Source organism: Aythya ferina (genome assembly GCF_964211825.1).
Source record: "Aythya ferina genome assembly, chromosome: 1".
NCBI lineage: Eukaryota > Metazoa > Chordata > Aves > Anseriformes > Anatidae > Aythya > Aythya ferina.
The window spans coordinates 199284547-199308961 of NC_140296.1; the positions used below are offsets into that span (position 1 = coordinate 199284547).

A 24415-nucleotide genomic window follows, 5' to 3' on the forward strand; every position below is an offset into this window, starting at 1 on the left:
AGATTTTTGATATATTAGATATCAAAATAGAGATATATTAGAGTTCTTTTGTGTTTTATCTATCAGACCTTCAAGGAAACTCATCCTACTATTCTGCACTTTATTTCCTCAATCAGATGAGAATATAGACTAAAATAACATTTTTTATGTTGGTCCAGTCAAGTATAATATCATTTCTTGGGTTAAAATGTGTAGTTTACTCAAAGAAGCCTGAATGATCTACTGTGTCCTATCAAGTTACTGGGAAAAAAAAAGATTTTGATGTGATACATGAGAGTTAAGATTGGACTGCTGGACATAGAACCAATTTTTATTGATATAGGGTTCTGCTTTTCTCCTTTATCTCTAGCAAAAATACAAGGTAATTTCTCTGATGTCATTCTTTACCACACAGTTTATCAGTTATCACTGGGACCCACCAACTGTATACTTTTTTTATACCAGCTGATTTTATAACCTTTATTGAGATTGAAGATTTTTGATCACTATATTTTTATTGAACTTAAATGTCTATCACTAATTTTGCCAGTTATTTAAAGAATAGAGAACTGATATTGGCCATGAACTTTGGCTATTCTTCTTGAGATATGACACAGATCTTTATTATTAAGCCTCTTGAATGGGAGTGGAGGGAAAGGGAGTAAAAAAGTAACAACTTCACCCCAAACTTTAAAAAGTCAAATCTGAAAATAAAACTATCATTACATTGGTGTACAAACTGCAAGCAAAGGCAATTCAACTGTAAGTACTCATGACATACAAAAACAAACAAACAAAAAAAACCAACTATAGGCAACATTTTAGATGCTCAAACTGCACAAGCTGTAGAAAAGATTGGACTATGGTTTGAAGAAAATCTCTATAGAGGCAGTGATTCACTAAGTTTCACCGGACCTTGTAAGAATCTTGTTTGTTCCCTTTTTTACTTTTCTTTAAAAGAAAAAGCAACAAATGCCCCTAGGGCATAGCAGAAATTAAAGAATAAAACAAGCCCCCCCCCCAAAAAAAAAGAAAAAAGAAAAAAAAAAAGAAAAAAAAAAAAGAAAAAAAAAAGAAAAAAAAAAAAAAAGAAAATAAAAGAAGAAAATGGCAGCTATGATTATTAAAGTCATGGAAAAATGATCTGTACAAAGCAGTATAATTTATGGCTATTCACATTTCAATAGAAGGCAAATAAAAGATAACATGACGGATAGCGAAGAGGGGAATGTGGGATGTGTCATGCAGTTTTAAGGCAAATTTTATAGTGAAAAGAAGTAGTTTATTAGTCAAGTAATTAATCTGTGCAAGTCATTGTCACAAGATATAATCAAGCTAAGTCTTATGGCAGGATTTTAAATGGATCAAGTATTTCTGTGAATATTAAAAAAAAAATAAAAATCATCCTTTTATGAGACAGATTTGTATAATATAGGAAACCCCTAATATCACTGATGCTGTCCAGGCTGGGCACATCATATTATTTTAGACTTCTCTGACTTAACACGGATGGTTCTGTCTTTATGCTGTCTGGCTCATTTGGAATTACTGTGTCATTTAACTTACATTCACCTGGGTGAATATACTCTTGCTGTGCTCTGTTTTATTCTTGTGATCATTTTGAATGCATCTAACTTGTTTTTCTTTTTCAAATAATTTAGTTTTAAATTGCCAAGAATTTAATATTTTCAGCTATTTTATGAATCAGTGTTCAGATAAAGGTAAAGACACAAATATCTGTAAACTTCTAAATGGCATTATTTTAGGAGTTACAGCCTATGGCATAAACTGTATTTCTTCTTCCTCCTCTTTATCCTTTTTGTTCCCTCTTTCCTCCTCTCATCTGTTCTCTCATCTCAATTTAAATGCTAAGCCTGGGACTTGTGTCAGAGAAACAAGTGTGAAGTTGCTTTTCAGAGCATAATCAAATGTGTTGGTATAGCTGAGAGGGACTCCTGATGATGTCTCAGGAACCCTAACCTCTCTTGAGTGATAGTAACCCAAGACCGATAACATCCAGCTTCTCAAGACAGTTAGGATGCTCACTGCCATTCCTCTCTGCCCTGAGGGAGAGTAGCAAGCCATTTTCCTCTTCTTTCAAGTGATTCAAAAAGACTTCGTTACCCTGCAAAGTATTCAAACCATAATTTTTCACTCTTGGCTCACAGAGCTGAAGGTCATACACATGAAACTCTTTTCTCTTTCTGATATTCTTTTGCTATTCTCTCCAATATCTATGTAATATGTGACATAGTGTCTGAAGTCTAAAAATAAAATATCGTAGCTTCTAACTGCACATGACAATTTGGAGCAGAAATAATCAAAGCTTTCTCAAAGCTATAAGCAAACTGAAAATATGGTGATACAATGGAAAGCATTGAATAAGCTTAGTAAAAGCTGATGCCTCCATACCTGTCTAAAATAAGTACACAAGGAAGCAGCATTGAGAAAAACAGCATGTTAATAACCATGAAATTCTGTTTCAGCTTTTAAAAGAACAAATCTCCATCTCTTAGTGAGAAACCCACTGTTTAGGAAAAATTCCCATAAATTCCTCCTCTCAAGAGGGACATGTAGGAAGATACAGATGCAGGGAACAATAATCAGTGGGCTATAAAATGAGAGTCTGAATACACAATTCTGCAGGGGAAAACAAGCAAACTGTGAGGTTATTCAAGTTTTCAAATGCCAATAATCATTTGATGGAGGGGTAAATAATATAAAAAAAATGTAAATGGTGTAAATTCATCTCTTTGGTGCTTATATAAGATTATAAGTGTGAAATTCTCAAAATTCCAAGTGAATAGACAGTGATTTACAGAAGAGTTTTTGTTCAATTGAATTAATTCAGAACTGCTTTCTTTATTCATTATTTCGTAGAGTTTTTCTGTAATGTCTTTAATAACTGCAGTTGCTCAATTATCGTTGTCTTTCTATTTTGACCTGAAGAGACTCTTACCTGAATATAGAAATTTGCTTTAAAACTTTTAAGTTCTCTTTTCACAATGTTACCTGTTTTTTGTTTTTCTTCCTTGTCAATATCAATTACTACTTCACTCAGTTTTTTTTTTTTTAATTTTATATTTTGAAATATCCTTTTGAAACTCTAAGGGTACACATTAGGCTGGTAACATACAGAACCATGTCATTCTCAGTGCTTTGTGTGTAACCACTATGTGTCCATCAGGAAATAATTCATCTTCGCTCAGTAGAACAAAACTGTGCTCCGTGTTGTTACTGCCTGGTTTGTCACAGAAACTTGGATGGCTTCAATGTAGTTTTTCTTCAGAGGTGTGCAATGAAGAATCCTCTGTGTGTGTCTCAAACTGAAGTTTACTGCAGTATATTCAAACCCTTGAAGCCTAATTTGGCTTAGTGTATTTGACACATCTCCTCCTGGGTTTTGTTAGTTAGAAAACAGATCTACCAGCATTCAAGACCATATAGTATTGAATTTCTAAGAACTCCAAAATAAGGAATGTTTTTTTTTTTTTTTTTTAATAAAAAAGAAACATCTGTCTTTCTTGTTATGACAATTTTATCCCTCTTAAATAGGAGCTTATGCCTAAATTTATATTTTCAATCAAATAAGGAATCCTACTAGGGTTTTGTGTCAATATTCTACCAATTTTTCTTTCAACAATAAGCATTCCCTCTTCTTCTGCCTCAGTCTGTATTGCTCTTTGCATAATTCAGTTTATCCTCTTCCCTTTCATCCTTTTCACTTTTTCCAATATGCTTGTGGTACCTTGAGTTGGAGTTGGAACCACATTTTCTTCTTCTCCATTTGGTTGTTGGTTTAGTGTACTTCTGGCTGCTTCCTCAAGATAACTGAATCCAGCTCTACAACTAGGTTCTCCTCACTTTTGAGTAAAGCAGGCGGGTTGGGTTATGTGGCTTTATTCTGCTTATACAGACTTGGGTGGATTTTTTAATTTATTTTTATTTTTTTTCTTCAGTAATCTGTCATTGTGTTTCATAGCCACTTGTGAGTAACAAATACTCCTTAGCCTCTTTCTATACAGCTGCAATCCAGCCATTTCTTCACTATTCTATTGTAGGGCATTTTTTTTTTTTTTTTCTCCTAAAAACAGTATCTTGCATGTATCTCAGCCATGTAGAATTTTTGTTTTGGTTTGGTTTTGGTTTTGTATTTTTCAGTTCTCACTCCCAGTTTCATAAGGTCATTTAGATTCATACACTCCAGGCCATCACCAGTCATAGAACCATAGGATCAGAATGGTTTGGGTTGGGTTGGACCTTAAAGATCATTTAATTCCAACCCTCCTGCCATGAGCACAGATACCTTCCACTAGACCAGGTTGCTCAATTCAATTCTACCTGTGAAATTAAAAAGCTCTTATTGGTTATTTAATGGCACTACTGAATAGCAACAGACTCAATACAAGTCCTTCAGGAACACCACTAAATAAATCCTTCATTCAGGTTTAATATTGAACCATTAAAACATATACTAAGTATCTTTTCCAAACTTGTTTTCATCTTATGTACAGTAAATTGCCCTCTTCTTTTTCCTTCTCCTATTTATAAGAATTATTGTAGAAGACTATCAAGTTGCTTACTCTTGAAGCTGAGGTTACGATGTAAGATATTTTCCAGACCAAGGAAATTGGGTTTGATTTGGCATTATTTATTCTTATTTAGTTTATTATGTTTTTTTATCTGATAGCTGTCTTTCAGATGAACATGATTATTTGTCTCATTCTTCTTTCTAAGAACTGATTTCCTCTAAACATTGATCTGACCAAGACATGGAGCTACCTGCTGTTATTTGTGTGGTAGTGCTACCATTGATCACAGTTCCCCTATTGACTGTTTCCTTCTGTAATTAATCACTTTTGGCATATGTACTTCACCACTTTCCTACCTTTCTTCTGTTCCAGCATGCAGAACCAAATGCAAAGTGGGAGGGCCAAAGAAGTCATGATGTATCATTGGATGCAACACTAGATATGTGTGCACACAGCTTCTCCTAAGCTACTGCAAGAGGGGAGAAGATTTATTTACAACTGGGTTCCCCTGGAGCCACAAAAAAGTGCTGAGGCTTGCAGTGACCTCCCTGAGACTTTGCTGGTACCCAGACTTGGCAGCATGTGGATGCCCAGGTTTTCCCAGGAGGCCAGTATTGGAAAAAAATGGGAGGTCTCTCCTAACTCTCAAACCCAGTTCCTCCTTGCTAGTACAGTCCCCAGGGAGGGGGAAAGCTGACTAGTGCTTCAGCCTAAGCAGAGCTTTGTTTGAACACCATCTCCCTAGAGACAGGCATTTGGGGATTGAATTAGACAACCAAAATGTTCAAGTGACCCAATATATTGATAGGTCCTTCCTTGCATGGCATATGTGTACTTTAAACTGCAAATTGCACCACTGAAATGGTGCATTTTCAACCCTTCATTCCTTAGAAAAAGCTCACAGAGTTGATAGCGTAGTTATTTCTGATTTCACAGTTGTTAGGTTGCTTTTTTTTTAGTACTGCTGTTAGCCATGTCAGAGTTTCCATTTTCTTTCCTCAGGCTCTTGTCACTTGATTACAGCAGTTCACCAGATGTCCCAGTTTATTCTATCATTTGTATTCTTCCCTTTTCTGGATGGCTCCACATTGATTAGTCTTGTGTAAACATCTAAGTCCAAAGCCAATGCACACAGGCACCAAGCTCTATTCCCATTGAAATCAGTAAGAGGCTACTCTGGATTTTCAGAATCTCATTGTTTTGATTTGTGGTTAAATTAGTCATGCCAGCTACTGCAAAGTAGATGTGCAGTCCAAATCCATGCTAGAAGATTTTGCCTGTCTACCATGAACATGTTTTTCCATAGACAGCAAAAGTTTTTTACTGAATAATTCTCTAAAAAAAAGAGAAGCTGTTCACCAGTGAGTAAAAATAAATAAATAAATAAAATAAAATAATAATAATAATAATAATAATAAATGAATTAATTAGTGTAAAACATGCACTGTTTAAATTGTCTCCAGAAAATTTACAGGAAAATTCAGTTGTACTCTCAATTCCTCTTGGAGGTGACCTACTAACCTCAAAATATCCTTTCCAGTGAGCTTTGGTGTTTTGAATGGAGACACCAGGCTCTCCCATGGTTTCTCAGGAGGAAAACATTTGGTGCTGGACTTTGAATCACAGGTTCTTGTAGTAGCATTCATGTGCCTAACACTGGGTAGTTACATCTAAGCAAGTTTTCCAGGATCCCTGAACAGGCAACGCTAACAGTAATCAGCAGTCAGTGGAGTTAGGAGGTGAATAATCTCACCCTAGCACGAGTGCCTTGGGCTGTGCTGAGCTCTCTATTGTTATAAGAGGAGATTAAGTAATTGGTTCAGATATAGATACCTTCAAGTTAAAGTTAACTTGTAAAATTAATTCCATCCCCATTTCTATCTGTTGTTCTGATGGCTCAGGCATTTCTACACATTTCTTCTAGCCTGTCAAGCAATCTTATTATCCCTTATCCCCACATATTACCTCAATTTACCCTGGCTGGTTTACCTCCCTTCTGTCTCTCTTTCTCAAGTAAAGTCCTAGTTTTTCTCCCAAGGGACCAAGCTCAATCTCCACACCATTATCTGAATCATTTGAAATTTGGCTATACTTTGGTCACTATTGTTCAGATTTTTTGTTTATTTATTTTTTCATTCCACTGCAATTTGTTTGTCCAGCTAATCCTAACATCACACCACTGACCTGTCACCTGTAATATTCCCATCCCAGGCTTGTTTTCCTTTTCCTTTTTATTCCAGTTTCCCCTCCTTCCAGTCCCGTGACCTCACTGGTGTCTGGAGCACCAGATTCTGTTCAGTTCACTCAACCCCTTCTGCACTGTAAATTCTGCCCTTGATTTTTTGTCCTTCTGTAGCCATTTCTTCCCAGTGTAGCCATTTCTTATTTTACTTTCATTCCCATCCCACAAGTTTGCAATCCCTGTTTTACCTGCCTCTTTCAGATACCCAATGCAGTCTTATTTTCTCTCTTCCCATCTGTCTTTCTCTTCATCCTATCCTATTTTCCACCCACACAATTCAAGTACCCTTGGTCCAACTTACTCTTTAATTTCCTCTGTATATTATGCATATAATTTTACTTTCCTCTTCATGAAAATAAAACATTTTACTCTTCCAGATGCTTCCTGGACATCTCAGTTCATAAACAAGTAAGTGACAGGGACAGTCCCTAGCTCTCAGTATGGATACCCGCAGGTAACAATCACAGAAGAGCCCAGAACAGCAGCCAAAGTGTTCTCCTGGGTCTGCAGATCTCAGTCAACATCTTCAGAACATTTGATGACTAAATATAGGGACCCATTGCAAAACCATGATTATTAAGTACAGCATTGGTATATGAAAAGGAGCACACATCTGAAACAAGCATTACCCTCTTGAAGGATGCTCAGTCCTTGCTACAGACTTTATAAATGTTGGAGAAAGTTTTAAAATTGAGCTCTGAAGATTTTTCTTTACCTTGAGAGCAATGTTTAGCTGTAAGCCATACTACCAGCCTCACCTATAGTATGGCTCACCGCCTGGAGAAGCTGCTGGTGTGTGCAGAGAGAGACAAAGACAAAAGCATCTGACAAACCCTCACACTGCTTTAGAGCTGTTTGAAGAGGAGAATCTGATCTATTGATTCGTTCTGAAAATAGCACCCAGTGGGAGGTGACTGACTGGCTAATACCTGTGGTGTTTCCATTACCGATTGGGATGAAATCTGTTGCCAGGAATCCTAGGGCAGTTTCCATGGCAACCAGAAGAAATGCACAACTGCAATGCACATGACTTTTCAGGTGCTCTTTTAACTCTCCTGAAACAATTGGCTTCTCTGCCAAAACCATACCTACGATAAAGAAAACCTAAGTGCACATCCAAATCATCCAAATGGTGAATAAAGTTTATGTTCAAGGCCAGATTTCAGCTGAACCCAACATCTGTCATGAAACAAACTCAAGAGTTTGTTCCAGAAATCTGGAAGTATACCATAATCCAAGATGGAAGAAACTTTACAAGATTATCTACCTTCCTTTTTTTTTTTTTTCCCCCCCTTTTTTTTTTTTTTTTTTAATCTTTGAATAAGAAATTTCAAGACAATAGCAATATATGTAGATAACATGGAATTAATTTGGATATCTCTATTTCTATATTAAAACCAAAGCCCTCAAATGTCAGAGTTGATTATATGCAATGTGCTCCATGCCAGAGGCACTGTGGTTATTTACAGAAATCAGAAGGTAAATATTCCGAAATTATTTTAACGTGAAAGTATGAAATCTAATCCAAAGTATTAAACAATAACTGTAAGGAAAGCTTACAATCTTAATGCTATAAAAAGACATTTATTTTATGTACAGTTAGCCACAAATTACTGTAGACAGTAAATTCACTGAAAAATTCCCACTTTCATGAATTAAGGTTAAACCGAGATATAGTTTCAGCCTGAATATGGCCAATATGGATAGCAGAGTTTCATTACAAAGTATTGAAATATAGTATATATTTTAAAAATAAATCTTCATTTCATTTGAAAAGTTCAGGGTTTTGATTTGAAAATCTACTGCCTTTTTAGGAATACATAATTAATTAATTAAGATGACCCCAAGGCAAGACATGTGACATATGATTGAGAGACAATACGATAACAGCAATAAATAAATAAATAAATAAATAAATAAAAATAATGCTATAGTTTGTAAGCACCTTAGGATGAGGAACTAAAATGTTACTATTTCAGATGAATGCAGAGTTATTTTTAAGTTTAATCAATAGTCAGAGACCTCCATCACCTGCTTTGTGCTCTGGAGGAATAAGCACATATGAGGGTGTAGAGAAATTGAAGGAGATGCAGCAGATCAAATAAACAAAGTAAAGGCAGTGAGGAAAGGGACTTATCAAAGGTTACAGGCCACATGACAAATGTAAACGTTTTTGAACTCTATCTGCTGACATCTGGAGGTTGAGTCCACTCTCCTCCCTGTTAGTACTGATGGATGACAACTATTGGAAGTGCACAGGGGACAAGAACTAATTCTTCATGAGCTGAAAAAGATGTGTCATCTGAGATGTGGAATCCCAAATAAAATTTTGACTGGCTGGATCATATGAAATATCATAAACCTTCCCTTATTTTTACTTGAGGGTGAGTTGCAGGAAGAGAAAAATAATAAAATGTTACTGTGGCAAAAAATACACAAGTACAAAGACTGTTGCATAAAGAAATAAACCATCCCAGTCTATCATCACTAGGAGTGAGGAACAAATTTCTGAAGCAGAGCGAGACTAGAAGCAAACCAGTCAAGACAGAGCAAAGTACACTATTAAAATAATCAGAGAAAACTGGGTTGACCTGGACATTTTAAATGAGGATGCTGCTTGCATCTGAATGAATCATTAGCAGAGATTTAGGTGCTTTCCTAAAACAGATTACATTCATAATAAATAGACTTGAGTAGAGAATTTTAAAACCATATTAGTGGTAAAGGTTGATGCCTGGGGCCATATTATCTCAGCATCAAGCTCTGATCTGTCATAGATCAATGAAATGTAGCAAGCCTGAATTGCTGATTCAATTTAGTATTCATTTACTTTCAAAGCAGAACATAAATAGTATGGGAGAAAATGTGAAACATGATCTCTGAGACCAAGATCATGTTCTATGGGGAACTTAGCATTCATGCACACATTTATCTTGTGAATATTTAGGGAGCCGAGTATCAAAACAGTCCAATCTGTTTTGAAGATGAATCTCTCTCAGTGCCCCAGATGTGTAGTACCACTGAAGTCGAAGGAAATTTTGACTTCTCCCCCAGTGGATACTGAATGCAAACATGCTGTGCGCATAACTAAGGATGAACCCAGTCAGAGCAGTAGTGAAACTCCCAACAAGAATATAGTGGCTGTAGCATCTGATTTCATGCCTGAATGGGAAAATGTCCAGTCCGCATAACTAGACAACTGTGTGACAGGAGAAGAAAGAGACAAGGAAAAATTTATTTTATTCTTTTGAAAAGCTTTAACATTTCTTCAGAGAACTTAAGACAAGCTGACATATCTTTAATAAAGCTATGAAAGATTGATTAATATTCCATCTATACTCAGCTGCATATATATATACTAAATATAAATATACTAAATATAAATATACTAAAACTATATTTAAATCTGATCAGATACTGAATTTAAAGCCAGAAAGTCACAAGTTTGGTCACTCAGTTGTTGAGAGAGCTTTCCTGTAACATGCAAACTACAACATCCCAGCTTTTGCCATGGGAATGTGAAGCTGCTGCGTGTGATCAGATGCTGGCAGTGAGACAGAAAAGCAAATTAGAGAAGCACTAAAACTTCTCCAAAAGTCATGAAAACTTTTCCAAAAATGTGTTCTAAATTGTATCCCAGTCTCATAGAAGTCATCCTGGGATACTCACACCTGATCCAGCCCATGCAGTAGAGTTACTTTGTCTTCAAAGGTATAACTAACTATACTGGACCCTTCCCACTGCCCTACTGACAATCTTGGCATGTTTACTGACAGAATATAATCTAATTATCCCATCTCGTTTACCATGTATCACTTTGCAATGCCTGAATACTCCTATTTCAATTACCCCCATGCATTTTTAAAGTTTCTTCCCTTTTAATAAATAATTTGTTCTATCTATTTGTATAAATAACAAATTGACCAAAATAATAATAATGATAAATCACCAATAGCTGGCATATCCTGTGAGGTTTGCTTTCAAACTCTTTCTAGTTCACTTCATTATCCTTGGGTCTTATTTTGATGTGGCAATAAACAGCTTTAGATTAGAGCTGCATAGCTGGTAGAGTGTGTTTATACTTAGCAACTGTCTATAGAAATAAAGATTAGCATCAAGGCTTTACCACACTCTTCTGTCAGGATGCTGATCTTTTAAAGCTACAGTGTAGCCAGAAAACTCATCTTTACCTTCAAAATTAGCTCTGCCATTTATACATTTCATACACTAACACTTAGAGAAGGAATAAAAGACTAGCTTTCTTTCTTGACCGAGTTTGCAGTAATCCTATCTGTGTCAAAACAATTTGAGAGGGAAGGCCTACGATGAAAAGATGCAATTACTTTAATACACTCAGAAACTAGAATTTGTTCTGCCATTTCTCATTCAGACTTAATACAAAATATTCTTAAATGAGAAATTCAAAATGCCTGCAATGCAAGCTGTATGTGTGTATATACATGCCTGCATATTTTCTTGTCTGTATGCGTGTGCATGTATGTGTGTACATATATATGTATGTATGTATGTGTTCCTATAGGTTTAAATATGTTACAAATGAATGTATTTTAATGCTGACTAAATAATAAAACTTATCTGGTCATATCTAGCTTTTGGACTCATATCTCATTGCAACCCCAGTCTGAAATGGCTTTAGGATTCATCAGCATTCTTTTGTTTTAGTGCATTGTGTTTGTTTGGTATCTGACCTAAATCATCGAATCCCATGGGATCACAGTTGGACAAAGGTTGTCTCTTTCTGCAGTGTTTGGACAGGAGCACACTGCTATGTTTACAATGACAAGAATAGGACAGCCTTGATGCTGACAAATATTCTTGGCCATCTCAACAGTATCAAAGCTGCATAATAATTGCCGTTATTGTGGTACGTAACTTCTGATTATAGTATTTACTATGCACAGTAGCAAAATAAAATGTTATGCTTGTGTGCAATACATTTTTCTATAATGACAGTCATAACAACCTCTGTAACTATTAAACTGTAGAAACATCACAGTTCTTCTAAGGGTAGCTACAGAGTTCTTTTTGCTGCTTGTTGCTTCCTCAGTTGGACAATGGTTTGCCAAGGCTGTCATCTCCTCTGCACTTGAAAAAGGGGAAATTTTTTTTCTTTTTTCAAAAGTAACAATTAGTAGCAGAGATATTAATTGTGGTTGTTTGTTTTTTTGTTTGTTTTGTTGGTTGGTTGCTTTGTTTTGTTTTGTTTTATGAAAATATGTGTCATATTCAATATGCATAGCTTGGAACAAAATTTGGTGGATATTGAAGCTGATCAGTATTTAACAGAAGTTTAATTTCCTCACTCTAACAACCTGACAGGTGATAATTCCCAAAACACACGAAGCTGTGTAAAGGACTGACTGCTGTGTATCCTGTCATTGTAGCCATCTTTTCAACCAGATGTAGACATTCTGCTTTACATCCATCACATTCTTTTTCACTGTTTTTTTTTTTTCTTCTTCTAGATTAGCTTTAACTCAACACCACGCTGATTTGATTTTCTCCTGTTGCTATATATAAAAATGGAGCTGAATTTTAATATTGAAGTTTCTATAAATTTTCTTCCCAAGAAACTACCTTCCACAACATTCTTAGATTCATGGCATAAACTCCCAAATGCTCTCCGGTGAACTCTTGGATGAAGCCTACTTAGCATCAGTCCGAAGCTGCAGCCAGTATGTGTTCCTGCAGGACTTCAAGGGGAATCATCTCCCTGTCCTTCACGTTGTTTGTGAAGCAACATCATGATTCTTGATCAGTGCACTCTCTTGTCTAGAGCGTGAGAGAGAATGATATGCATTAGTAAGAGTTACCTGGCTTCCACAGTGCATAAATCTGTGTAGTTATATGACAACTTCCATACCTATTAAAGCCAGCTATCGCAGGAGGAAAACACAATTAATGTGCCTGAGAAGCTTTAACATAGGTAGAAGTGACAACTCTGCTATAAAAACAACATCATGCAGTAAACCATAAATCCCATATCTGACTGGGATGTAAATACTTCTGGTTCTAAACCAAACACCAAATGAATATAAAGGATCTAAAATAAATAAATAAATAAACATTTTGAATTTCTCACCTTGACTGAGTATTTTATATTAAAAACAAACAGAAAAATAAAAGAAGTTGAAGTCTAAATAATTCATTCTGATATTTCCAAAACTGTATTTTTAACTCAGAAAGGTATATTAAAACATTCATTCATTTCCAGTTTTAAATGCCTATTAGTGTAACTTGATCAGAGATCAGAATAATGTTTGCTTTTCATGAAATGTAATTGCTGTGTGTCATTTTTAGTTTCACCAGTGAACATTAAAATTAAAATTATTGGTTGTTTCATTCAAAACCTCTCATATTTTCATCCATATCAAATTCTAAATTAGCTATCTTGCAATTCGTAGAATATAAAGATTAAAATTAATCTTCTTAGGATGGCGCTCCACTCTCTTGATAATAGACACCGTGTTCTGTTAGTTTTTTTGTTTGCTGTTTTTTTTTCCTTCTTACCCATCTTTTTCTTCTTACCCATTCATATATTTAGTTCCAAAGGAACATTGACTTAAGTTAGGAGCAGCTGGGAAAGAAGGAGAGAGAGATTTCAACCTTGATAAGGTCAAAATTGAAAACAAACATTACTCATACAAATATGTGGTAAAGGCACAAAATTGAAAAGATTCAGATTTAATTTCTGCAGCTACCACAGATGTATGGGATTATGATCAAATGTCTGTACTTCATAGCATGTTCATTTAATGTCAGGCTCTCTATATTCCCTCTGTGGTTGGTGACAGGAAACACTTCAGAAAACAGAAGCTGTCTTCTGGTGGAGCTCCTTAAAAGGAAGATGTGGTACATGCCTACGTCCCACCCAATATGGGGTTGATCAGGACATGGGAAATGGAAAAACTTAGTGCTTGGTATTATTCATTTCCTATGTGAACACAGGAACTTAGGACATGGCAAGTGAAGATGCCCATTAGCATGAGGGGTGAGAAATTGGTACTTTTTGCAATGTATAAGAATATTTTAGATGTATGTGCAAGGGTATGAACTACACCCTGCAGTTACTTTTTACTTTCTCTGGACTATAAAGGGAGATTAAAGATTTAACTTAGTTGCCTACACAGGGCTGCCTAGTGACATGGTAGATACTCTGTAGGATCCAAGACATCTGTGTAGGAATGATACACATGACACAGAAACTACAGGAGTGATTTGCATATCTGGAATGGCAGCTGGCAGCTAAAGGGATGCAGGAGGATACATCAAGTGATACTACGCGCCTGAATCTGGGCATCTGAATGAAGCCCTATATGACTAGTTCAGATATTGATTGATTAGAAAGTCTATGTAACTTTGTTTTTTATCTGTACAACCAGATAAAAAAATATGACCGTGTATGTTGTGAAGTAGTGTTGTGAAGACAGTTTCTAAAGTATATGGCTTTTCTTATGCTTCCTTTATATCCCTCAGGAATGGCACAATTTTACCCACAGATTTTTTTATTATTATTTATTGTATGCAACTCAGTAATCCAGTCATGAAGGTGATCAACTAAAGGAGAAGAAAGCTTTGGCTGCACCGACTATAATTTCCAAATTTATCTCAAGTTGTAGTTGAGAGCAGGAAGGGCATGAATGTTGAGAGTTCAACATCAACACAGTCATTCAGAGCTCTATTGTTTATGAGTCAGGCAAACTGCTTAAAAAGCACTTTATTCTTTTCTGTACACACCAGAAAACAGATTCAAAATGAAAGCTTCTAAATTCACGTCTCTTCCTCATTTTCTGAATTAAAAACATGACGTGAAGAACAATCACAGCTTTTCTGAAGGCAATCTCTTTAGTCTCTTTTTCTGAAGACGATCTCTTTATATCAAAGATATAGTACAGTCCCTTTCCCCCCCCCATCCCTAATAATTAGAGTAAATTGCTTTGCAATAATAATATTCAGCATTTTTACATCTTCTCTTCAAGAAGAATCAGAACTTGTGAGCTTTAAATCTTTACTGTAAAGCATTCCTTGATGTTGTTTTAACCCAAGAAGTTTACTCACCCTCTGATTAAACAACAACACAACCATTATTATGTTCTAATCCACCCTGAGACTCAACTAGCAGAAAACTGATTAAATAGAAAACAAAGACTGTTTTTTGTTTTCTTGTTTTTAAAGACAGAGAAAAGCAGGCATAGTATTTTCCTGTATCTTTGTATACTGCTTTTCATACTCATGAATACAAATTCACATGCATAAACACACTGAAAAGTTGAAAAACTACATATCCTCCTCTTAATCCATGTTATCTGTGTATCCGTTTATCCGTTACTGTCATGTAGAAAGTGGAACCCATCACGTCCTGGTGAGAATACCAAATTTTGCTGTTGTTATGTAAGTCTACATGCGTTCTGGGAGTTTAAGATCCATCTATAGACAGAGGAGGTCAAGGGCTCAATGTAATTGCCATAAGGTCAGCACTCAGTGTTGTCTGAAGTATTCTACAGTATCCAAGGATCATAAGATCATAGGATAATTCATGGGCTGAAGAGACCTCAGAGGTTATCTGGTGCAACCTTCTGTTCAAAGCAGGGTCATCTGTGAGGCCTGATCAGGTTGTTCAAAGTTAATTATCCAGCTGGGTCATGAAAAACTCTATGCATGGAGACTATACCACCTGTCAGCAACCTGTTCCACTGTTGACTGTCCTGATTTAAGAAATAAATTCTTCTAATATTTCAACTGAATCTTGTTCACACTGTGTTTGCACACGCAATACAGGAACTATAGGAAACATGTCCTCCAGAAGTGGCAACTGTAGACCAAAGACCTAGTGGCAGGACAGCCAAATGGCTCACCTGGCTCCATTGATTGTTCAGACTAGAGCACAGATGCCCACTTTCCATTCAGACAGAGCAGAGAAGAGTTCTGGTGTTCTTTAAATACCGTGTTGCACTTGCCAGTATTGCACAGATACCTGAACAACCTGGAATATCTCAAAGAATGATAAAAACCTAAGTATAGGCAACTGAACTAAGGTAATGGAAGATACCCAAAGAGATGTATTTCGTATCTTTCACCAGACTGGTTGAAGGAAGTTCTATATTTTTTCCATTCTTGACATCCCCAACATTCATTAACCTCACAACCTCCCCACAGGCAGACATGAAACTGTGCAGTGATCCTTCCAAGAATTTTCAAGATCATTTGGAGGTAAAAGGAACATCCCTTGGCCTTTAGCTGTATCATTTGAAATTACCAACCAGTGATGAAAATGAAGGTTTAAGCTCAAATCCATCTACTAGGACCTTGCAGTCACATAAGAAAGGAAAATCTGCATGCAGCTGAGAATAACCATTCAAAACACTGAATTAATTGCAAAGTTTTCTATTAGAATATTTTAGATTATCCTAAATGGTTAGATTATCATTTTGCTATTACACAGCTGGATAGTTGTATGAAAATCTTAAAAAATATAAAAGTACATTCAGGAAAGTAAATTGAGCTGCTTTTTATTATTTTTTTAATGGAAATAAATCTTTTCTTTGCAAGTCACAGATATCTTTCCCATTCCTTGTTAGAGATGAAACATTGTAAATGCCAATTTATTTTTCACTGTGAGGTTAGTCTTTGGAGTAATGGAAAATAATTTCCCTGATCTTTAATGAATAAATCATTATGGGAGACTCTGCATGATTTTTTGATCCTGCAAAGCTATTTCTTTTGATTGTTTGCAGGGTTGGACATTTTAATACCTGAAATATTATTAACTCATAAAATTTTGCTTTTAGACCTTTCTGATAACTTTGCTTTTTCATTAATTCCTTTTCATTGAGTTAATAGTGAATTACTTTGTTTAATGATTCTCTAAAGATCCAGGGAGGCTAAATATCCTAATAAGTCAATTTGCTTTCAGAAATAATATTGGAGCCACCAATATCATTAAATTTTAATGTTTTCTGCAGTAGGCTATGTCCCTAGCCATGGGGTATGCAACATCTTAATCCAGAAGCAATTTTGGCAAAATAAGCCTGTCCTTTCCCAGAGCTTAGTATCAGTCAGTGGAAATTCATCAAATGTATTGTTTACTCTGAGAAAAATTTTAATATCTCAAGAAAAAGAGAGAAAAAGAACCCTCATCACTGATTTCCTTTGGAGTAAAATTCACCATGAACTCTGCTCCCATGTTTCTAAGCTATTGAATCCCTTGAACACATCCCTCCAAGAAAAAGGTTGTGGCTTGGCCACTCTACGGAGAGAACCTGTGACCCAGCCCTTCTTTCATGGAGCCTTCAGGTTTCTTCATGGCCACTGAGATATTCAGGAGATTCAGAGGGCTCTGAATGCATGAAATTCTAGGTGCCCATGGGAAGTAGTGGTGGCAGAGTCAGAGTTATTTTTTTTGTCATTGATCCATCTTTACTACTTGGTCCTTTTAAACAATTTCAGTTTAGTCCCCCTAGACTTTTATATACATGTTAAAGCCCAGGTAAATGCATGTATTTAAAACCTGTGACACGAGATACACAGCCACTAAAATGAAGTTGTAAATGGAGTTGCTGTTTTGGTATATATTCCCTGCTCTACCTAAAGAATCGAATCACATAGCAGGAAGAATCACCCACAGCTTAGAGTAAGGATTGGCTAAGGAAAGCACACCTGCTTTCAATTCTGTTGATGTTTAAGGTTTAAAAAGAGCTGCTACATCATCCATGGGTACTCTTTTATTTTCTATCTTTGAACTGGGATGTGGAAAGAAGTGCTTAAGGGAGGACATAAATGCATCCTCTTGCACCTTTTTTTTTTAATTAAAATTATCATTCTACTTGACAAAAAAGTAATATTTTTAGGGTGGAATAAGAAAGTCCACTGACTGCATGCATCGTGCTCGCTATCCAAGTAATTGAGCTTAACCTTCTCAGAAAAGGTGGCTGATTGTGACTGTTCTTATTTTGAGTGTCAGTTTGAGGTGCAACTTGAGGATGGTGCCCAGAATGTGTGAATCTCTTTGTTGGATCATAGACATAGTATGGTCTTTGAATTATATCATCTCATGATGTAAATCTGCTTTGGTATTTAATGTAATTATTGTTTATTTATTTGCTTTCTATGAATTGCTAGCTGGAACAAGGGGAAGATGCAAATATCTAGGGATAACTTTTAAAATTAAAATGTGTTAAGCCTCTTAAGTTGGGTGTCCATAAAAAGGTTTTTGCTTGTACTTTCTCTCTTTCAAAGAATGTTAGCAGTTTTCTGTTATCTAGATAAATGTTTCAAAACTAGTGATTATGGAGCTTTGTCTAATCCAAGCTGTTACAAGAAAAGTCATGAGACAGACAAAATCCCTAGGTACCTGGGATCTGTAACTGTGGCCTATAAACATATTAGCAACCTCAAAAATATAAGGATATGCTGCCCTAACAATTCAGACTTTACCAACATTATAGTTTTTCTAATAAAAAGAAATATTGCAGAAATCACAGCTAACTCAAACAGCTTGATCTGCTAAATAATAAGTATTTTGTCATAATCTCAGGGTATTTCATGCATGTAGTGTATAAGAAGTCCAATAAAGTTCTGTATGCATGCAGTGTATTTATATTCCCTGCAGTTTTTATAGTGAAGTTTCCAAGCTGTGCAAAAATAATAATATAATAGGATCTCTATTCATTCCTCCTTCAGGAATGCTGTGCATATTTGTTTGCTTAGATTCCTTCTGTTCCCCCCAGTCACTTTGCTGGAAGACAAGTATTCACTAATAATTACCCTGTTCCATCTGCGAATTTTAGCAAGCAGGTTTGACATTTTTCTCTGATTTTGTTGTGATATTTTCCTTCACTTTTTTTATGACAATGGCATACTGGATACAGCCTCTGACACAAGGTGTCTTCAGTGTGTCCTTTATCAGTAAAATATCCTGGAAAGAAGAATGGTCCTATGGATATTCATTCTGAAAATTGGATCCAATACTCAGTTCTACTAAATGACTCTTAGAGGAATTCAGAGCCAAATTTGGAAGTGTTAAGCAACTTCAGCTACAGCCAAATTCCCCCAAATCCTCAGAAAAGCTCTTATCTCATGTTATGCTGTTTGAGGCCAGATCCTGAACGTTGTGTTATTCAGATAATACATGTATTGCTGCTTATTTTGTTTCCTATAGAAGAACTAAGTTGTCTGGAGTTGCCTGGTCATATGTTTTTATGTTTTCAAGATTACTTAGAGAACCATGTGGGTTTTGTTGTTGTTTATGGGCCTTGTCATCCTGACAGTCAGAGAACATCTTTTTTCACTCTTAATTTTTTCAATTATTTAGCTTGTAAAGTTTTGTTTCTCACTGCCTCATTGACCAGCTTCAAAGTCTATAATCAGAGATGCGCATGAAATCATCAAATTGAGGAAATTCAAATCTTGTGGGTTTCTGTATTGTGTTTATCTCCCTGCATCTCTCTATGCATGTGCAAACCCTGACAGTTTTCTCTGAAGAACCTCATCATCCACTAGCTTTACATCTGGGCTTTATCTGAGCCAGATTCCTCAACTTAATCCTCTCACAGTTAGAAGGATATTCAATATGGCTAGTGACAGGGATAAGGAAAAGTCTGGGTAGAATTTGAACTGTGTGGAACTAATGAGACACTATTGAATTCTCCAATAACATCTTTCAGGTGTAAATAATTTTAATACTCCCATATAAGCAACCAAACCATACTGTAACCTCTGGAGAAGACTTTGCATTTTGCAGTAATCTATATAAGTCTAACCAAGCAACAATGTATTCAAGTTTAGCTTTTATTTTTAGTTTCATCTGACAAAAACTCCTTGGAAAATCTTAAAGTAACCAACCATCTGAATCTTGCGCCCATATCCAAACAGCTTCAAACCTTCTAACACCCCAGTCTTTTCACTGTTCTATCCATTCCATTGTTTTCTAAAACAAGCTTTTCCCAGAGCAGAGATATTTAACGTAAAAATAAGGCAAGTATTTTATCAATTTGTAATTCAAGTATGAAGACAATATTGTCTTTTATTTTGATTTGACAGTTTTTAGTTTTTTGTTTTTTGTTTTTTTTTAATCTGTCTTTTTGTGTTTGGGGGAAAAATGATAGCTCAGATAGTCACATTAAAATAAAAAAAAAGACAACAACAAAAAAACAATAAAAAGAGAACTAAATATAACTGTAATTTCTTGTTATACAGAACTTTGGAAGATTTTTAGGAAGAAGGACAGAATTTGGACCTGAGAAATCTGAGAGAGAGATTTCTAGATGTTGTTGCACACTTTTGACATGAAGAACCTCACCCCTGTGTTTTCATCCCAGCAATTTTAGAAAGTGGCACATATGAATTTGATGATAGTTGTTGTTGTTTTTCTCACATAGTACACAAAAACATAAAAGCACAAGAATGTTTTAGACAAAATAGTGTCTCTCCAGCAATCTCTTCTGAGTTCTTGGGAAGAGTTCATTTAGACTTCTTAACTTCTTTAGACTTCTTAAGTGAAGGGTTATGGATAATGGATGTTGAATTTGTGTATCCATTTCCTGTCAGCTCTGAGCCATGTGTTGCAAATGAGAGGAGGGATTTCAGATGCACTTCTATGTCAAGCAGTTATATGGTGAGTTATCAGGGCTCTCTGCTCTATCTCACAATGCTCTCAGAAGTGGCAAACACTTTCCAGGCACCGGGACACATTTTCTAGATTGCATGTAAATCCCTCTGCCATGGGTTTCCTCTTGGCTGGCTCTGCACAGGCAGGACATGTAAGCTAGTAGGAATCATGGGGACATAGCTGGAAATTAGCTCAGGTTTTTCGGAGCCAATATGCTTACCTCAGGAGTTTCATATTCTGTTTTGGAAGCCAGGCATAGAAGACAGTATTTCAGTCATATATTAGAGCAAACATGAACCTTTTGTGGTGAAAGTTGCCAGAAAATTATAGTCCAATATATAAGACATCCTTCAAAGATATAGATATATAATTTTTCCATCAGTAATAATTTATCCGGCTGTAAGTCTTTTTCAAGTCCTTTCAGGCTACTTCATGGCATCTCAGCTACAGAAAGAGCCAACATATTGAAAACAGCATATATTTTGAAAATTGACAGTTAAAGAAACAGATAAAAGATAATACATAAGCAGCAAAGAATCAGATTAATATGGACAGCATGGGGAATGTTCTACCTATGCAGGGAGCAGTGTTGGATATCAGAGGGCTCTTTCATCACAAGACCCAGTGGCTGAAAGCGAAAACTTCAAACTGGAAATGAAAAGCAATTTTTTTAGCGAGAGGATACTTAATCACTTGAACTGTTTACCAATGGGTATAGAAATTGCTCTTTCATTCAGAGTATTTAAACCATGGGCTTTTTTCTTTTCAAATGAGAACTGGAGTTCTCAATGAACTAGAAGTTTTCAGGGTGATCACAACAGTCTCTGGGTGAAACCTAGCCCTAATTTATGGGGATGGTCAAACTGAAAATAACCTTAAAATTCATGTCCTTACTAGTGAGGAAGCAGGTAAAATCTATTTGTTTTATGGGAAAACAAAACTTAGTCTGATTTTCTCTGAATTTTAGGAGCTCAAGTATTGAACAGAAAACCAACATTACACTGGAGTTATATGATTTTCCATAAAAATAGAATCCTTTAGGTGTTTACATTTTAACTTTCTAGATAGAACAGATTTCTTCACAGGAAACACACACACACAAAAAAAAACAAACAAACAAACAAAAAAACTTGATATTCATTACAAACTTCATTTTTCTGAGTAAAAAAATATTCTTCTCCTGTTCTCAAGATTTGTTTTTTAACAAATTTTAAGAATCTCTGGACCTTTGAACACTTATCCAGATGTTCATAACAGAAAACAGATTAAAACACTATTTAGCTACAAAAAGAAATCAACAACCTCTTTAAAATAAACAACAAGAACAAAATCAACCTATATTTTTGTAGTGGTCAATAAATTGTAATATCTGAAACAAGTAACTATACCAAGATTCAAAACCTATGCACATAAATGTATTAAAAGGCCTGAAAGGAACAATTAATGATTGACTAAAAACTCTTCAAATTCCAATTAATGTAAATACGTGTCACTTCTTCTTTTCTATCATTCAATTTATATTGATCATCTATTCTGTTATCTTTTAACAGTGACCTCACACCACGTCTTTGAATTTGTCTGATAGACCATGCAGAATTGACTTTTTTGTGGTTAGTATTTATTGTTACAAAAACTTGCTAATTATTTGCAAACTTCTACACATTGCCTCCTTCCTAAGTAGGTTATTCAAGAAGGTGCCACCTCATGCATTGCCATTAACTCTACTTCAGACATAAGTATCAAAATGACTTCCTTAGCCAGACACTGTATAATTTAATCATGCTCAAAGGATTTCCATAATTGTATCCACAAACATTACTGCAAGATCAGCTTTCTGCTCCACAAGTTTCAATTAGAATATGCAACACACCATTGAATTTAAAAATAAATAAATAAATAAATAAAAATGAATGTTTCTATTCCTCTTATCTTCAAGAGTTTTTATACAAATGCTTAGCCACGAGCACTTCCACTTCTCACTTTCGAAATATTTCCTTTTATAGTGTTTCTCTCTCCTGCACTACATATCATCCTTGTAATTTCTAGCATTTTGCTAATGAACTAGCACAGGGAACTGAAAGATGCAGCAGATTACTAATGAAATAGGGAGCCTTCACTGCTAAGTTATACATCTAATATCTGGCCTAGGTTTTCCTTAGTGTAAAGATGTAAATACTGTCTGCAGGCTGTTCAGTAAGCTATATGAAAACTGTTACTAGTTTCAGTCTCCTTGCTATGGATCAGGGGCAATTAACTGACCGAGACACAGAAATTACAGACAACATTTTTGGAAGTAAACTGCCAAACATCTAAAAATCAGATTGCTTTCTGAACAGTGAAAGTTGATCAGGGTGCTAACTTTAATGTCCCAGTCTGAAAAAAGAGTGGATTAAAAATCTTAATTGCTCATGGTGTCTTAGAAAGTCTTAGTAAACATGGAAAAAGAGAGTTTAATGTATATGCTTTGTGCTTACTTAACGCACAAAATTTTGGCTGAGAATTCAAGTATACCTAAAACACATTTAAACCTAGATTCCATAATGTTAAATATTTCTTTATGGCTTGCTAAATTCCAACTGTATATTAACAAGTTACACTTATTAATAGGTCATTCTGATTAATATGTAGCCATGTTCTATCCTAAATAAATATTTAAAAATACTTATACATAAAGAGCAAAGTCTTGAAAAATTATTTACAAAACCTGAAGAAATATTGAATATGTTATTCTTCCTGTGATGAGGTTGTCAAATTTTGGGCCACATAAAATCTCTGGAGATAGAATGAAGAGAATCAAAAGGGCACAATATTGCTGCAATTAAAGAAGAATGATTTATGAAAGGTGTATGAAAGAGAATGATGTGACTGGTAACATGGATTTAAGAAGAACAGTCAAGTTCGATCAACCTAAGTGACTTCTCGAATGGAAAGTCTGACTCTGTGAATAAATTAGGATGGGCCTCTAAAGACCTGTAGTCCACCATCCTGTTCAAAAGGCCAAGCTAATTGCAAAGTAACAGGAGGTTTGGAGAGTTATCCAGCTGAGTTGACACTGTATCCTCAGTGCCAACTCCTGAGGAATTCACATCAAGTGGATTAGGAGTGTCACAAGGATGACCAGAGTGCTGGAGCATCTCTCCTATGAAGACAGGCTAAGGGAGTTGAGGTTGTTCAACCTGGAGAAGAGAAGACTCCAGGGTGACCTTATAGCAGCCTTCAAGAACATAAAGGCCTACAGAAAAGCTGGTGAAGGACTCTGTCAGGGAATGTAGTGATAGAACAAGGAATAATGTCTTTAAACTGAAAGAGGGTAGGTTTTGATATTAGGATGACATTCTTTACTGTGAGGGTGGTGAGGCACTGGCACAGGCTGACAAGAGAAGTTGTGGCTGTCCCATCCCTAGAAATGTTCAAGGCCAGGTTGGATGGGGCTTTGGGCAACCTGGTCTAGTGGAAGGTGTCCCAGGCAGGGGGGTTGGAATAAGATGATCTTTAAGGTCCCTTCCAACTCGAACCATTCCATGATTCTATAATTCTATGATTCTATGATTCTATGATTCTATTAATTAATAGAAGGTACATGGGAATATATGCCTTAACATTTCCATCAGGAGCCCATCAAGAATTTTCTAACCTCCTAGTAAGCAAAACTCACAATAGGAAATGGGAGCAGCATAATCCAGCCATGATAAAATTGCCAACGGTGGAAGTGCTTGATCGAAGTCCATAGGGACTAACTTTTATAGGCACTGGATGATGGCTGTACTCAGCAAAGCAGTCATTTTTGTCATAAACCACATTTGCATCTCATTTGTTGAGAGCTGTTTTATGATGAAGTTGGGGCACAGACTAAGTGCTTACTCCGTTGACTAATTACCCTTCCAGCCCAGTGGGTAACTATGCTCTGTAGACCAAGATTATAAAGTTGGACACTAACAGTATAGAGAAGTACTTGGATAGGATGATAAATTAGTGACAAGTCACTCTCTCCTCCACAAGAACCAGAAGCAAAATAATGTCTGACTTCCCAATTAT

At 35.8% G+C, this 24415-nt stretch overlaps 1 long non-coding RNA gene across 1 annotated transcript in view; it reads left to right on the plus strand.

Moving 5' to 3' along the window:
* The window catches only part of LOC311430286, a 180474-nt gene that overhangs the window by 108641 nt on the left and 47418 nt on the right, over positions 1–24415 (plus strand). The gene's annotated exons all lie outside the window — the stretch shown is intronic.